We start from the raw sequence: 18,049 nt of genomic DNA on the forward strand, positions 1-18,049 counted from the left end.
CACACACATATTTATCTTCTCCCTGTGCGTATGAAATTCTACTGTGAGGAAAAGCCATTGTTTCCTAGTCACTGGGCTTTCCATAACCCACATCTCCCACAGATTAAGGCAGCATTGCCTCATCCAAAGCACTCTCCCCACGCTCCAGCACCAAGTGACCGACCTGCCTCTCAAACCCTGGGGCTCTGTGCTTTACTCTATTTTCTCCTTTCACCCAGCATCACTCTCTCAAAACCCCGCCCTCCATTCACTGCTCTTCAATCTCTCTGTGACCCTGAACAATAATCCTATTACATCCCTGAACTCTCTCCAGGATGTTCATCTCCATCCTCCTTTTTAATGGCATTGTTAATGATTTGAGGGGAGTAAATCACAGTCAAGATAATGGCTGCAAAAAATTAATAGACATGATTTTTATGATATAATATACTAGTGTACTAATCGTGAGAACAGTTAATTGAAAAGCACTAAATATTTTATTATCCATTCAGCATTCTGTCTCCTTTTACCATTCAGCATTCTGTTTATTCTTCCCCCCATTCTGAACTTTTTACCTATTATTCTTTCATAATTCCCCATAAAGTGAAACTGCAGAGTAAGAATAAAGGGGATTCTAATCACTACATCTAATTACAGAGATGAGTAAATCACAGTTTCACGTGTCATGGCCTTAAGAAAAACGGACAAGGCACAATTCAAGGAGAAGCGAATGCCTTAAGCTTAGGGAGAAATCTCAGATAACCTGTTCAAATACATGAGAAAATGAGATCTGTTTTCTTTCCAATTCCTAAGCAAGAAGCATCAGGAGCTCCTTTTAATGATGGTAGTCTTTCAGTCTCATTGTTGGCTGATTTGGCTCTGGCCTCACACCCAGAAGGGGGCAGCGCTGTGTCTGGTCAAACTCCACCGTGCAGCCTGGGACCCAGGACCCAGAGCCTGGCACCAAGGAACTCCATAAATTCACCAGCACTCCACTTTTCCCACCAGGCATGCCAGAAGAACCCTATTTTCTTTAGGACTGCAGAATATGCTCAGTTATTGCGTATTTACATTCTTCGATATTAAGAAAAATATTCACTAACTGGAACATTCAACTTTACACCATCAAATTACAGAAGTGGGCTTCTCTAGGTGAAATCAGAATATTTTCACATCTAATAAACTCTAATAAAAGTTCCCCAAAACTGTGTTCAGCATTCAGACTTGCTGATTAGTTCGCTTAACTGTTCAATTTTGTATTGTTTCTTAGGTTGAGAGGAGGATAAAAATCACACCACCGTATAAATTCTTGAAAGCTAACAACCCCTCTCCCCTACTTACTATTATCACTTCATCTCAAAGGAAGTAGGAGAGCAAAGGCTACAAGCTTTGCTCACTTATCCGGAGCTGGTCCTGAGTATGTTTGTCAAATGGATCAAGTTTCTTTTTGATTCTCCCCCCAGACCTTTTGATTCCTGAGTCCTCACTCCTCAGGCCTCCCTGCCATCATCTTCTTCCTCTTCCTACCCCACTTTCTCTCTACTTCCCCACCCACCACTCCATAGCTCTCCCCTACAGGATAAAAGGACTTACATATTAACTTTGCCAGAACATTTACAGTTTTTAAGAGGATTCTGAAAGGCTGGGGCTTCCCTGGTGGCTCAGATGGTAAAGAATCCATCTGCAATGCAGGACACCTGGGTTCTATCCCTGGGTCGGGAATATCCCCTGGAGAAGGAAATGGCAACCCACTCCAATATTCTTGCCTGGGAAATCCCATGAACAGAGGAGCCTGGTGGGCTACAGTCCATGGTGGCACAAAGTCAGATGCAACTGAGTGACTAATACTCAGAAAGTCTGGGGAGAAAATTATATCTGGAATTTTCAATCCTTGGAAACATAACCTTTGATCATTAGCCCCCAAACCTAGCAGGGTTTCAGAATTATCTGGGGAGATCCTTAAAAATGCTGGTCTGTTCCCAGGGCTCTAATCTCCAGAGGGCAGCCTGGCAAACTACTGCAGCAATTTTAAAGCAACCAGGCCAGGGATCATCAATAGCCTGGCTTCAGGAAATTATCACATGATCGGCTACCTAAGCTCCTTCTCCAAAACTGGGCCTGCCTTTGGCAAATTAGAATGGGAGCTTGAGGGGATTAATTATCAGAAAATGTAGAAGAGCCATAATAATAAGTACAAAATGGAAAAAAAGGATCAGTTATATTAGCCACATTTATATTTTGCTAAACAGAATGCTAACTTCAATTCAATCAGCTGAATCTACCAAATTGATGCATTTGATCAGCTAATTGTATCCAGTAAGAAAATGAAATTGGCTACTTTTAACTTCATTCCATTAGGCTACTGTAAATGGCAGGATTTATAGGTATACATAAAGGCCTTTCCTTTTTGCCCCTGGAAATGAAAATGATCCCTGGCCATCTCTAAACCCAATCTAACATGTTTCAGTACTAGACCAATGCTGAGTAATAATCAGCTCCATTTTCCCCTTATGAAATAAAGGGTTCATAGTAATGCCAAGTAGCAGGACACTCCCACTCCAGGGGAAGCTTCTGTCTTCACCCTTCCCGCCCATTATAAGTTCATCCAAGGAACACTGACCTGGTGGAGGGTGCTCTGAGTGCAAGTTCCTACGCACCAACTCCATGGCCTTGGGCATTATACTTACCAGTATGGGGCATAGCATTTGTACACTGGGCATCAAGGTCCTTACCTATCCAAAGTGAGATGTCACGCCCCTCATCTCTCAGGTCTCTTTCATCAGTTTCATCTCAGTTCAACCAGTCCCCTACTCTGTCATCCTTCAATTAAGCTATTTGATACAAACGAGGATTTTTGCCTCTCAAATCTGATTGATTTCTATCTCAATAATAGATAATTATAATGCAATGAGCCATTTTATTATGATAAACTAAGACTATGTTTATCTGAACCGTGACAACTGTTACTTGTTGAAAAAATACATCAAGCATGGCTTGGATGAACTTTTTGGGGTATGGAAGACCCTTCTTCCTGGCATTAGCTGAGTAGGTGCACCATGTACTCCAAGGACTCTTCCAACTACAAAGTCTACGAAGTTATTGCTAATCCTAAATAATATTCATTCTTTCACATCCTATTAGTATCAATCTATCTTTTTTTACTCAGAGATGTGCCTTGAAAATTACATTCTGATAAGTCAATTCATGTTTCACATTAAATTACTGTGATTCTGCTACTCTAAAGGAACATATACTCAAACACTTTGAGAAGCCAGCAACATTTATTGTTGTGAATAACCTCTTCATTTACCTATCTTGAAAACTAGACTTTTCTGGACCCATGTGAGTCTTTCTGAAGCAGCACACCCTTGAACAGAGTTTACACTTATTGTTGTTAAGTCACCCAGTTGTTTTTGATTCTCCAAGACCCTATGGACTGCAGCACGCCAGGCCTCCCTGTCCCCCACCATCTCCCAGAGTTTGCCCAAGTTTATGTCTATTGCACTGATGATCCATCCAGCCAACTCATCCTCTGTCATGCTCTTCTCCTGCCTTCAATCTTTTCCAGCATCAGGGTCTTTCCCAGTGAGTCGGCTCGTTGAATCAAGTGGCCAAAGTATTGGAGCTTCAGCTTCAGCATCAGTTCTTCCAATGAATATTCAGGGTTGATTTCCTTTAAGATTGATTCGTTTGGTCTCCTTGCTGTCCAGGGGAATCTCAGGAGTCTTCTCCAGCACCATAGTTCGAAAGCATCAATTCTTCAGCACTCAGCCTTTTTTATGGTTCACAATCGTCTGTGACTACTAGAAAGACCATAGCCTTGACAATATGGACCTTTGTTGGTAAAATGATGTCTCTGCTTTTTAACACACTGTCTAGGTTTGTCACAGCTTTCCTGACAAGAAGCAATCGTCTTCAAATTTCATGGCTGCAGTCACCATCCTCAGTGATTTTGGAGCCCAAGAAGAGGAAATCTGTCACTACTTCCACCTTTTCTCCTTCTATTTGCCATGAAGTGATGGGGCCAGTGCCATGATCTTAGTTTTTTTTAAGCCAGCTTTTTCACTCTCCTCCTTCAACCCCATCAAGAGGTTCTTTTGTTCCTCTTCACTTTCTGCCATTAGAGTGGTATTTGATTCTCTTGTTTGAAGTAGCACACCCTTGAATAGAGTTTACACTTGTATAAGAGTATAAAACTATGAATTATGGAAGTTGATGAAACAAGCTTTTTTGGAGTACAGTATGACTCAGCCCATGAAATGTACTTAATAATCATAAATAAAACAACAGATTCTCTACCCACCCATCCTCAAAGCATAATTTCCAAGATGTTATTGCCTTTCACCTATCACAAGTTTAGGGTCAAAACAACATTGTTATTATTGCTAAAGTCCTGGATCTGTGATATCATATAATTCTGCCCCAGTGGTAGTCTGTGTCACAGAGAGTCAGAATAAGCCACAAGGTCACTGAGAAGGTGCAGAATGTCCTTAATACTAACACTGACCTAACTCCCCTCAGTGTTCATGAAGAATAGAACCATCCGTAGTCAGACATTATGCAAAGTTGGGGGCTTCTTGCTTCTGTTTGCCTTTTCAGGTCCCATTTGCTACACTTCTCACTATTCTGGGTAACCTGTGTGAACTGAATCAGTGGGCTCTCTTGCTCTCAGGCATCCAGGTGTGTCCAGCCTTTGGGAGTATCAGCACAGGGAAGGAAGAGAATGAGATAAAGATATTTATTTTATTAACTGCCTCCCAGCATGGTGGCTTTGGGCTGGCTGCATGCTTAACCGGAAGGCCTTAGTATTTGTCAAGTGACCCTCTACTTATTATACACATTCTGTCTCTCTCTGGGTTCCAGTAACCACTTATTCCCCTGCTCCATCAGACCTAGAGGTATAATAGCTCTGTGCTTGGATTAACCCAGCAGTTTATACGTTATGCTTTGTTGATTTTCTCAAATCCTACCCATACATTTGTAAATAGTCCATTTATTAATCTCTCCTTAATCATCCACCTTGAACGTGCCATCTATTTCCTGCCAAAGCCCTTATGTCGCAATTTGCCTCTTTTGCTCAATCTAAAAAATCTATAGGATATGCCTTTTGGTAACACTGGAGTCCATGGTCAGTAGCTCAGGTTCCGGTAAAGGATCCAAGTAGGTCAGACTAGGGAACAGTCAGAGCCAGCATTCAGCAAAGAGATTGCAAGATACATACACGGTGAAGCTGAAGACATGTCTAAACCAGGATAAAAGGAACAAAGAACTATTAGAACAAGTGCCAACTCGTATTCCAGTCTGGGCAGGACGTGGCAGGTGATCAGTTACAGCCAAATGAGAGACATTAAAGGAGTGAGTGGGTGGGTGTGTACATGAACAGATTTATGACTCAACTGTGGGGGCTTCCCAGGTGGCTCTAGTGGTAAAGAACCTGCCTGCCAATGCAGGAGACATCAGAGACTTGGGTTCAACCCCTGGGTCAGGAAGATCCCCTGGAGGAGGGCATGGCAACCCAGTCCAGTATTCTTGCCTGGAGAACCCCATGGACAGAGGAGCCTGGCGGGCTATAGTCCATAGGGTTGCACAGAGTAGAACATGACTGAAGCGACTTAGTCAGGGAGAATTTGAGATCAGAGATAAGAAACAATAGCAGAAATAGAACAGTAGGTGGAAAAAAAAAATTCTTCTAATATCTCTCAGGAAGAGGTACCCATGGCAGGGCCTCAGCCTCAGAAGAGCCAAACTGTCAGGCTCAACATGAGACCAAAAACCAACCAAAGTAGATCAATGAGAATATGTCCTTGAACTCCTTAAAACCATCACCCTGGAGTCAGGAATGGAACTGAAATCTCAGAGGGACTGAGCTGGAAAAGTAAAGAGAGTGGAAGATGGGGTAAATAAATGCAGTTGCCAAAATGATAGGGATTGTTGAGTTGGATAAAATGAAGGCTATTAAACATCACCTACTTAATCCTACCTCCAGAATATCATTTGGGGAAAAATGACCAGAAGGTTGAGTTTAAAAGAAAGTTGTCGCACAGAGTCGGACACGACTGAAGCGACTTAGCAGCAGCAGCAGCAGCAGCAGCATTTACTGAGAACTTACTATGTGCTAGGGACTTGAGCTTTGTAAGAAATTGCTAAGAGATCAGGGTTTTTAACTTAGAACTTCAGAGTAACTGGGGAAAGTTGAGTTGGCAATGCTTTGCTTTATATACATATTCTCATTATGTCCACACAACAACCCTACGAGTACATACTACCATTATCTCATTTTATGTAAGGAAACTGAGGCTTAAGGGAGGATCAGTCATTTCCCCAGGTCAGATGGGAAGTCAGTAGTGAAACTAGGATTTAAACCCATTCTGCAGCTATACTCCCAGCTACTAAGCCACAGTCTGAAGGAACATGAGAGTCAATTAAGGCTGCGCGTATCAGTCATCAGTGGTATATATCCAAGTGGGTGGTGTGTGTACGTATCTAAACGAGTTGCTGCATGGTTATAAGCCCCAGGGGAGTTATGTTCTGTAGCAGAACACTCTCATATGTTATTGTTAGGACAATTCATTGTTCTATCTGTAATGTTATCTTTCTCCAGGAGAAGTTGGTCTGCCTTCTCACCAGTGTGATCAGTACTTGGCCCACTGCAATATGACATCCAAAAGTCCCTCTAATTACCGCTTTACAATACAGTTCACCTAAGGCACTCCAGTACTTTGGTCACCTCATGTGAAGAGTTGACTCATTGGAAAAGACTTTGATGCTGGGAGGGATTGGGGGCAGGAGGAGAAGGGGACGACAGAGGATGAGATGGCTGGATGGCATCACAGACTCGATGGACGTGAGTCTGAGTGAACTCCGGGAGTTGGTGATGGACAGGGAGGCCTGGCATGCTGTGATTCATGGGGTCACAAAGAGTCAGACATGACTGAGCGACTGAACTGAACTGAACTGAACTGAAGGCACTCCCAGTCAAGATTAAGAGTAGAGGAGAAGGTGGGGGGGAAAGGACATTTGTAATAGCATATTAGGTTTTCAAAAGCTTTCAAACTGTTTTTTTAAACATCAGAATCCTTTTGTAAATGCAATCTTACTCAGACCCTCAATATATAAGGTTCATAAAATCAGAACTTCCCAAAGTTTGGGGAACAGGAGCAAAGCATTGCCAGCTCAACTTTCCCCAATTACTCTGAAGTTCTAAGTTAAAAACACTGATCTCTTAGCAATTTCTTACAAAGCTCAATATAATCTTACTGTATGATCCAGACGTCACACTCCTTGATATTTGCCTGAGAGAGTTGAAAACATACATTTACACAAAAACCTGCATGCAAATATTAATAGTATATTTATTCATAATTGTCAACAACTGGAAGAAATCAAGATGTCCTTAAGTAGGTGAATGTGTAAATAAACTGTGGTACCCCCATACAAGGGAATATTATTCACTGATTAAAAAAAGAAATGGGTTATTAAGTCATGAAAAGATATGGAGAAACCTTAAATACATATTAGTAAGTGGGAAGCTAGTCTGAAAGGCTACATACTATATGATTCCAATTATATGATTCTGGAAAAGGCAAAACTGTGGAGACAGTTTAAAAAAAAAATCAGTGATTGCTGGGGGCTAGAGGGCAAGGGGACAGGACGAATAGGTGGAAATCAGATCTCAGGGGGGTAAAGCTATTGTGTATGATACTGAAATAGTAGATATATGACACCATGCATTTGGCAAAATCCATAGAACTGTACAACATAAATGGTGAACTATAGGCTTTAGCTCAAACATAACATATTAGTATTGGTTCATCAATTGTAAGAAATGTACCACACCAATATAAGATGTCACTAATAGTGGAACATGAAGGGAAGGGGAAAGAAAGTCTATGGAAACTCTGTACTTTTACCTCAATTTTTCTATAAACATAAAATTGCCCTAAAAAATGTCTATCAATTAAAAAAAACAAACACTCATCTCAACAAATGTTGAGTCCTGAACAAGCTTAATAAATACTTGCTGAATGAAGTCACTGATTCATCATTAAACTCATTTCACTTTGTCATTTTGACACCAGGCATCTCTAGGAGAACAGCACTAAGCAAGCTCATGGGCATGCAGCATGCTCAGCTAGATATCAAGCATGAGGTAGGCAGAATAGGGACCCCTCAAAGATGTCCACTCCCTGAACCCTTAGATCTATGACTATGTCATCTTACACGGCAAAAGGGACTTTGCAGATGTGATTAAGGTTAAAGGGCCTTGAGATAAATCCTAGATTATTCAAGTAGGACCAGTCTAATCACAAATGCTTTGAAGCAGAGGACCTTTCCTTAGTCAGTGAGAGGAAGGTGTGAGTACAGAAGACAAGCTGAGAAATACAACATTGCTGGCTTTGAAAATGAAGGAGGGGGGCCACAAGCCAAGGAATGTGTGCAATCTCTAGGAGCTGGAAAAGGTAAGGAAACAGATTATTCCCTAGAGCCTCCAGAAAGAAGCACAACTCTGTGCCACCTTAACTTTAGCCCACTGAGACCTATGTCAGATTTCCCATTTACAGAACCATAAGATAATAAATTTGTGTTGCTTTACACCACTAAATTTGTGGCAATTTGTTGCAGCAGCAATAGGAAATTAATATGATACATATATGAATTAAAAACAAATCTTAAACTACTGCCTCACCTCTCCAGCCCAACAAAGATCCTTCCCCAGGGGAATATCTGGGTTCCCCACCCCTTAGTCAGTTATCATCCATCTAGTCATGACCTTAAGCAGGATATTATGGGGAAACATAACATACCATCACAGTTCATCATAATACAATTTTCAGAATAATGCTTAAACTAGTTCACTTTAAAAGAGAAAAAAAACAACTTCTATCTCAACTGACTCTTTTATTGGGGAAGGGAAAACTGGTTTGATGTACTGCAAAGAGTTTGTGCTTTGGAGCCAAAAAGACTGTTTGAATCTCAACTCTGACATCAGTCTTCGGTTATAAACATAGTACTTGACCTGAGCTTCTGTGCTCACTGTGAAGTAATAAAACATAATATACACAAGAGTACAAAATATATGATATATAGACACACAAAATAATTGTCCTAATGTACATAATACTTTCAAGAAAAGAAACATTGGAAGAAGTGTTAAGCTGTTCCTCTTTTGTTTTCAGGGATGTTCACTGAACACATTATATACAAGTACCTCTAAGTAAATCACATGTGCCAGACATTGCAATGGGAGAAGTGGGAAAGTGAAGAGAAGCATGTAAATGGATGAGCCAGTTTATAATCTATCAACCCATGTAGTTTCCTATTTAAAAAAAAACTCTACCATTAGATAACTCAGTGACGTAGGCGCAGGCTCCTACACTGTAAACTCAAGAGCCTGCCTATCCCTGATGTTTCTGAAAATGCCTCTGCTCCCGCATCTTCAAGATGTTTTCTGTTTAAAATTCACTGACAAGCAAAGCAAAGTGCAGCACAGCAGAACTGGATCAATATCCTATGTCTGTCTGTAGAAGACACAATAGGTTATCCCCCATTGTTCAGAGTAATGATCGCATTTAACCCTTCAGTCTTATCCTGGGCACCACCAAAACGCCCCTGGGGGATTCACGTGCAAATGATGCTCCACAGTGGAGTGGAAGATGACTAACAGGAAATGCTGAGATTTCTCTTCTAAAAGATCTACAAAGCATGCGTCCATCTTTTTCTTTCTTAGAAAATGTACAAACTGTTCTAAAATATAACACCAGGAAGGCTCCCCTGAACACGAAAAACATAATGCATCCTTTTAAAAATAGCAACAGGGGAATTCCCTGGCAGTCCAGTGCTTAGGACTCAGTGCTCTCACAGCCGTGGCTCAGGTTAAGTCTCTGGTCTGAGGGAACTAAGATCCCATAAGCCACTCAGTGTAGCCAAGAAAAAATAAAATAAAAGTAGTACCAGAAGACTGCCTGCCCAGTGGAGGGTCTATGAGACATCAATGGGGTAAGGCATTCACTTGTGCTTATCTGTCTGAAGATTATCACAGAGCGCTGAAAATAAGATACAGTTATTACTCAACCAAAAAGGTATATGATGGCTTATAAGATTTTATTTTGGTATAGAAATATGCACTTGGCTTGAAAATACAAGCTCTGTTTAGGTGTGTGTCCTGTATTTTTGAGCTCTGAGATGAAACAGTAAAATAATGAAATCAAGTTTTAACAAACATGGCAGGACTTCAACATTCTCAACGACAGTATCTCTGTCAAAGCGGAATCCTTGAAAGCTATAAAATTCCCATGATACTACTATTATCAAAATATTTTTGTAGCTCCTTTTGAGGAACTGTATTCTGAACTCAGGCATATCCTTCTGACACATTATTGGTCGAGATCTTGGTACCTTGAGTGACGGATTTTACTACTGCAAAGAGTCCAAAGTCATCTGAAGCCTGGCTTAATTAGCAATGTAGTTTATTGATGGAGATTAAGCATGATGGATCAAAAATGAAGTTTGAAGATAAAATCAAAAACTAGCCAATAAGACAGCTCTGAAATGGGAGATTTAAAAATTGGCTGAGCAATGACATCTCTGAACTAGGAATATAGGATTTCAAAGTGACTGTTCTGAAAGGAGAAACCCTCACTTGACATATGCTACAGCACCTGTCTGAGGGAGAGAAAGTCTCATCACTTTTGAGAAGCGAGTTTTAAATGCTTGGCCTCAGGACCCCTCTGCACTTCTAAAAATTATGCAAGACTCCAAAGAACTTTTGTTTATATGAGTTATGACTATTGAAATTTACCATAGTAGAAATTGAAACTGCTGCTGCTGCTGCTAAGTCACTTCAGTCGTGTCCGCCTCTGTGCAACCCCATAGACGGCAGCCCACCAGGCTCCCCCGTCCCTGGGATTCTCCAGGCAAGAACACTGGAGTGGGTTGCCATTTCCTTCTCCAATGCATGAAAGTGAAAAGTGAAAGTGAAGTCGCTCAGTCGTGTCTGACCCTCAGCAACCCCATGGACTGCAGCCTACCAGGCTCCTCCATCCGTGGGGTTTTCCAGGCAAGAGTACTGGAGTGGGGTGCCACTGCCTTCTCCGAATTAAAACTGAGAAATGTGTAAAACGTTTGCTGGTTCATTTTAAAGTAATAATAATAAACCCACTACATATTTATATAGGTAACATATATTTATGTAAAATTGCTACATTTTACAGAATAAAACAAAATTTACCAAGAATAACAGCATTGTTTTACATCTTTGCAAATCCGCTTAATGTCTGGCTTAAGAGAAAATTGCCAGATTCTCATACCTGCTCCTGTTGTGTGTGTTCTGCAAAACACTGTATACTATGGAAAAATGAGAGTCCGAAAGATAGGCAATATTTTAATGCTATAAGAATCATAGCTTGATTTTAGAGAATCCCTAAAAGAATCTCGAGACCCACAGGCTTCCTCAGACCACACTGGAAAAACCAGTGCTTTAGAGTCTCATCTGGAGCCTGACAATGGATTCAACCGTGTGTGTGTGAATGTGAGCATATGTGCAGAGATTTCTGCCAGCAAGTGTGTGTGTGTGGGAATGTGTGTGTGTAGATGTTGTGTGAGCAAGTGTTGTGTGAGTCTGCATGTGTGTGTGCATGCACTCTGGTGAAAGCTGAGAGCTAAAGCAAATACAGAATGGGAATGCAAAAGCTCCTTAACGTTGCTCCAAGGAAAGTAAATTTTTAAGTCTTCATGTTTCTAACTTCACTCTGTACTCTAATAGAGTGCTGTGTTAACTTGCCGCAGCAGTTTAGCTAAAACACCACTGTCTCCTGTACTATTTAGCCATGTTGTTGATGCCCTGAGTATCCTCACTTGCCAATTAAGTAGGCGTTTCAGTCTTTGGTAAGCAAAATGAGTCAGAGGAGCAACCTGGACCATCAACCGCAGGTCTGTTGCATAAAGAAACCACATTGTTTATTCTAGACACAAGGACTGCTCTCATCCCAAAGTGACCCCTGATATTATTCAGTTAACAGAGCAACCATGGAAGACCCAAGCCATCCACCCGCAAAACACGATGAAAGCATGAGGGATGGGAGAAGGAGAAGGCACCAGATTCAGCTTCCAGAACTCCATGAGTTGCAGGCACAAGCTCTCAGATAGCCAGGAAGGCATCTGCTGATGTCTGAAGGTGAAAGTTTTGAAAATGAACATGTTTTGGACTGAACACTTGAGGAGAATATTATAGTTTACAAAAGACTTCATGTTGGCACATATGAACTGAGCTCTCAATATGTTCCAGGGTATTTGCTCTCTCTGTAAAAATATCACTCAATCGTTCTGGCCCTTGGACTGTACCTAACTCGCTGCATGTCCCAGGACAAATCACCTAACCTCTAGCCCCAAATTTCCGAATAGTAAAACCAGAGACATTGAAAGAAATGAACTGACCTTTTTGTTCTAAAGTTCTATAATCCTAGAGCTTAGTGGCAACCTACAAATACAGAGCAAGAGAAAAGATTCTTTGAGCTGTGTGAGGAAGGAAGATGGTAGGCACATTTCTCCTATAACCTGTATAAGGTCTGGGACTCTTTCAAACACTGTGGGTGCCCACCAGTGGGATAGAGGTGCTGGCAGACGACATGGATGCCATCTAGAAATGCTCCCAGAGCCCCGGAGCTGGGGGCCATGAGCGTTTCCCACCTCTACTAAGTGTAGCAGCTTTCCATGGACTCTGCCCTTTCCTGCTCAGGATCCCATTATTCTCAGCGCTCCAGACAAAACACACAAACCCTGTGATGCTGAGCATAAGGCCTGGCTCAAGGAGTGCTCTCCTGTGCAGAGAAAGACGACGTGTCACAGAGACACAAACACCTGGCTGGAACCAGGATTCTCAACGGAATTATCCTTAACCTTGGAACCTCTGAGCATAGCTAACGTTAAGCCTTCAGCTAAACATGAAAATAGTAGCAGCCTAGATCGCATTCCCCCGAATGACACTTTTCCCACCTTGCTCTCAGCTCTGCCATATGCGCACATGAAATATCAAATTGCTTACAGCTCATATTGAATAATGAATATGCCCGCCTCAGCCTATCACCAAGCCTTCAGCAGTCTGCCTGGGGAACTGGGAGAGATGTTAGAGGTTTGCAGGCCAAGCACAAAATTGAAGACAAGCTTGAATTAATAATTTGCTTATTTCTATACATGTGCTTCAAAATAAAGTGCAAATTGAATAAGGTAATAACAGAGCTTGAGAGGGGGGAGGGAAAAAGGCTTCCTTTTGCAAACTGCTGACACTTCAATTTCATTATCTCTCACTACCCTGAATGCGATTTGCAAATGTGCTCTCTCTATGTCATCATGTGGGAATGTCTTAAGGAAGAGCCAAAAATGAATGGAAAATAATTTCATGGAGCCACAGGAAAAAAAAAAGGAAATTAAACATTTCATTTTAAGCAGATTCTTTTAGAGCATAGTTTCTTAAAATTGGACTCTGTGGACTTGTGCATCTGAATCACCTGAGCCTTCCTTGGAAACTCCAGAGAAGTTTCATAAAATTGTCTATTCCAGGTTACTTCAGTTTGTCCTACATTGACACAAAAAATCCCTGTTCTGTTCTTGCCAATCACAGCTGCATACATCCCTCAGGAGCCATGTTTTTTGATCTGTCATTTTCGAGTACATTTGCCCCTGTGTGTTGGTGCCTTGAAATGTAGACACATTCCCCCTTGTGTTTTTAATCATTGTCTCCCTAAAACTATAATCAGGCACTTGTAGAAGCATGAAAGCATATTTGGGTCCAGTCCCAACATCTTACCCTATTTAATTCATCTTTTTCTGGGTCTGAGGCCATTAGGAAGAAAAAAGGTAAAAAGACATAGGGAGATAGGTACACACACACACACACACACACACACACAACCAGAAACAAATTTAGATTCAAAATATTGGAAAAACCATATCCCCAGCAAACCTCAAAGAAAGAACAAGCTGAAGACTTCCCTATTTTCCTGTCCCCTTGGAATATTCTCTGACTATGAAATTAAAGGACGCTTACTCCTTGGAAGAAAAGTTATGACCAACCTAGACAGCATATTGAAAAGCAGAGACATTACTTTGCCAACAAAGGTCTGTCTAGTCAAGGTTATGGTTTTTCCTGTGGTCATGTACGGATGTGAGAGTTGGACTGTGAAGAAAGCTGAGAGCCAAAGAATTGATGCTTTTGAACTGTGGTGTTGGAGGAGACTCTTAAGAGTCCCTTGGAGTGCAAGGAGATCCAACCAGTCCATCCTAAAGGAGATCAGTCCTGGGATTTCTTTGGAAGGAATGATGCTAAAGCTGAAACTCCAGTACTTTGGCCACCTCATGCAAAGAGTTGACTCATTGGAAAAGACTCTGATGCTGGGAGGGATTGGAGGCAGGAGGAGAACGGGAATGACAGAGGATGAGATGGCTGGATGGCATCACCGACTCGATGGACGTGAGTTTGAGTGAACTCCGGGAGATGGTGATGGACAGGAAGGCCTGGCGTGCTGCAATTCATGGGGTCACAAAGACTCGGACACGACTGAGAGAATGAACTGAACTGAACTGATTCTCTAGGAATACTCTCTCCTTAGCAAATGTGATTGTTCTCCTTCCCTCCCCTCCAAACCCCTTCCTTCACCTTCTCACCCTTACTCGGTCAGTCCTCTGCGAACCTTCCAGGTTCCTGAAGATTGCATTAGGTTTCCATCACATGTGTTCCCATAGCCCTTACTACTCTGGATTAAAACTGCCTAATGACTTGTCTATAATTTTACTAAAATAGAAGCTGTAACATAACAACTCCAACTCACTAGGTTTTGCATCCCCAATACTCTGTTCACTGGCTGGCATATAATAGAAAGACACGTTGGTTAAATAAATGAGTAAATATACCAGCACACTTAGACCAGTCTGACTTATTATCCAGAGGAAGGAAGGTGAGGCAAGCAGAGAAAATGAAGATTATGGATCTAGGGATGAGTGGTGGAATACCAAGTCTCCAACATCCAGGTTACTGGTTTGCATGCACACTTGGTAGGTGACTTATGAAAACTGATATTAATAAATTCCTATTTGGTCATGGGTATTAACTTCATTTCCAGGGGCCAAAATCCAAAATTAGAAGAAATGGAAAATCACTATTATGCATTTGAACTATCACTGTCCTCTAAGACATAAAGGGTTGGTTGAACAGTAGAGGCCAAAACAATCATTTTTCCTCTACAGGCAGATAAGGAACCTTTTGGTGATCACAATCCATGAAAACCCAACCAAAAAGATGTCCCTGAGGATGTTTATTTAGCATTACCTTTTGTCTTCCATTAAGAGGTCCAGGTAAGGACAAAGATGAGGAAAACAACCTAGCAAAGTCAATGCTGACCACCTTCTCCCTTTGTGGAGTAGACCCTATACCTAAAAATTAGAAATGGACAGAGACTAGACTGTTTAACATTATCTTGGAGAGATTTCAAGAAGTAGAAGAGAAAATAACACAAAATGTCATATGGAAATGTTATAGGTGACTGGTCTGTTTCCTTACCTTTTCCAGCTCCTAGAGGCTGCACACATTCCTTGGAACTCATGTCTGTCTCTCACCACTTCCAATTTCAACTTTGGCCATGGAGCTGTCTACTATGGCCCAGGACATGAAGACGCAGAAGTAGGAGATCTGGTGGTAGCTTGAGGAGCAGTAAATCCAAGTGCTGCCCAACACCAATGAGGTGGATTTAAGATAGCACGCATGATCCACCACATCACATGAAGCCCTGCACCAACCTTCAGTGCCTGAAAACCATGGCTGGTGCTTCACAACTGCCTTCCACCTCTCCCACAAAATCTCCCTTGTGGGCTGACTAACCCAGAATTATACAAGGAAGGGATTTCTGAGAAATGGTTCCGCTTAGCTAAGTGGATACAATCCAGAGCCACCACATGTGCCCTGTAAGACCTGGCATGATCTGACCCCAGACTACTTCTCCATCCTTATCTTAGTGAACTTCTCCCCTTTTCTATTATTATTTTTTTATTGGAGGATAGTTGCTTTATAATGTTGTGGTAGTCTCAGGCATATATCAGCTCGAATAAGTCATAATTATATATATATATATATATACACACACACACACACACACACATATATTTCCCCTCCATTTGGTCTTGGAGTACAGAATGAAGCAGGGCAAAGGCTAATAGAGTTCCGCGAAGAAAACGCACTGGTATAGCAAACACCCTCTTCCAATAATACAAGAGAAGACTCTACACATGGACATCACCAGATGGTCAACACCAAAATCAGATTGATTATATTCTTTGCAACCAAAGACGGAGAAGCTCTATACAGTCAGCAAAAACAAGACTAGGAGCCAACTGTGGCTCAGATCATGAACTCCTTAATGCCAAATTCAGACATAAATTGAAGAAACTGGGGAAAACCATTAGGCGATTCAGGTATGACCTAAATCAAATCTCTTATGACTATACAGTGGAAGTGGGAAATAGATTTAAGGGACTAGATCTGATAGACAAAGTGCCTGATGAACTATGGATGGAGGTTCATGACATTGTACAGGAGACAGGAATCAAGACCATCCCCAAGAAAAAGAAATGCAAAAAAAGCAAAACGGCTGTCTGAAGAAGCCTTACAAATAGCTGTGAAAAGAAGAGAAACAAAAAGCAAAGGAGAAAAGGGAAGATATACCCATCTGAATGCAGAGTTCCAAAGAATAGCAAGGAGAGATAAGAAAGCCTTCCTCAGTGATCAATGCAAAGAAATAGAGGAAAACAATAGAATAGGAAAGACTAGAGATCTCTTCAAGAAAATCAGAGATACCAAGGGAACATTTCATGCAAAGATGGGCTCAATAAAGGACAGAAATGGTAGGGACCTAACAGAAGCAGAAGATATTAAGAAGAGGTGGCAAGAATACACAGAAGAACTGTACAAAAAAGATCTTGATGACCCAGATAATCACGATGGTGTGATCACTCACCTAGAGCCAGACATCCTGGAATGTGAAGTCAAGTGGGCCTTAGGAAGCATCACTACAAACAAAGCTAGTGGAGGTGATGGAATTCCAGTTGAGCTATTTCAAATCCTGAAAGATGATGCTGTGAAAGTGCTACACTCAATATGTCAGCTAATTTGGAAAACTCAGCCATGGCCACAGGACTGGAAAAGGTCAGTTTTCATTCTAATCCCAAAGAAAGGCAATGCCAAAGAATGCTCAAACTACTGCACAATTGCACTCATCTCACACGCTAGTAAAGTAATACTCAAAACTCTCCAAGCCAGGCTTCAGCAATATGTGAACCATGAACTTCCAGATGTTCAAGCTGGTTTTAGAAAAGGCAGAGGAACCAGAGATCAAATTGCCAACATCTGCTGGATCATGGAAAAAGCAAGAGAGTTCCAGAAAAACATCTATTTCTGCTTTATTGACTATGCCAAAGCCTTTGACTGTGTGGATCACAATAAACTGTGGAAAATTCTGAAAGAGATGGGAATACCAGACCACCTGACCTGCCTCTTGAGAAATCTGTATGCAGGTCAGGAAGCAACAGTTAGAACTGGACATGGAACAACAGACTGGTTCCAAATAGGAAAAGGAGTACGTCAGGGCTGTATATTGTCACCCTGCTTTTTTAACTTATATGCAGAGTACATCATGAGAAATGCTGGGCTGGATGAAGCACAAGCTGGCATCAAAATTGCCAGAATAAATATCAATAACCTCAGATATGCAGATGACACCACCCTAATGGCAGAAAGTGAAGAAGAACTAAAGAGCCTCTTGGTAAAAGTGAAAGAGGAGAGTGGAAAAAGTTGGCTTAAAGTTCAATATTCAGAAAACTAAGATCATGGCATCTGGTCCCATCACTTCATGGCAAATAGATGAGGAAACAGTAGAAACAGTGGCTGACTTTATTTTTGGGGGGCTCCGAAATCACTGCAGATGGTGATTGCAGCCATGAAATTAAAAGACGCTTACTCCTTGGAAGGTAAGTTATGACCAACCTAGATAGCATATTCAAAAGCAGAGACAATACTTTGCCAACAAAG

General features: G+C 41.5%; 1 protein-coding gene across 4 annotated transcripts in view; it reads right to left on the reverse strand.

Moving 5' to 3' along the window:
- The window catches only part of LOC147378618 (uncharacterized), a 210,410-nt gene that overhangs the window by 144,623 nt on the left and 47,738 nt on the right, over positions 1-18,049 (reverse strand). Inside the window, exon 1 of one of the 4 annotated variants that reach the window (XR_015152962.1) lies at positions 1,321-1,436. The exons of the other annotated variants lie outside the window; for them this stretch is intronic. The gene's annotated coding sequence lies outside the window, so the exon portion shown is untranslated. Of the gene's footprint in view, positions 1-1,320; positions 1,437-18,049 lie in introns of those variants that run through there. 4 annotated transcript variants of the gene reach the window in all.

Source organism: Bos grunniens, chromosome 2, assembly GCF_055505025.1.
Source record: "Bos grunniens cultivar Pamir isolate PY7600 chromosome 2, Bosgru_T2T1.0, whole genome shotgun sequence".
In the NCBI taxonomy this organism is placed as follows: Eukaryota; Metazoa; Chordata; class Mammalia; order Artiodactyla; family Bovidae; genus Bos; species Bos grunniens.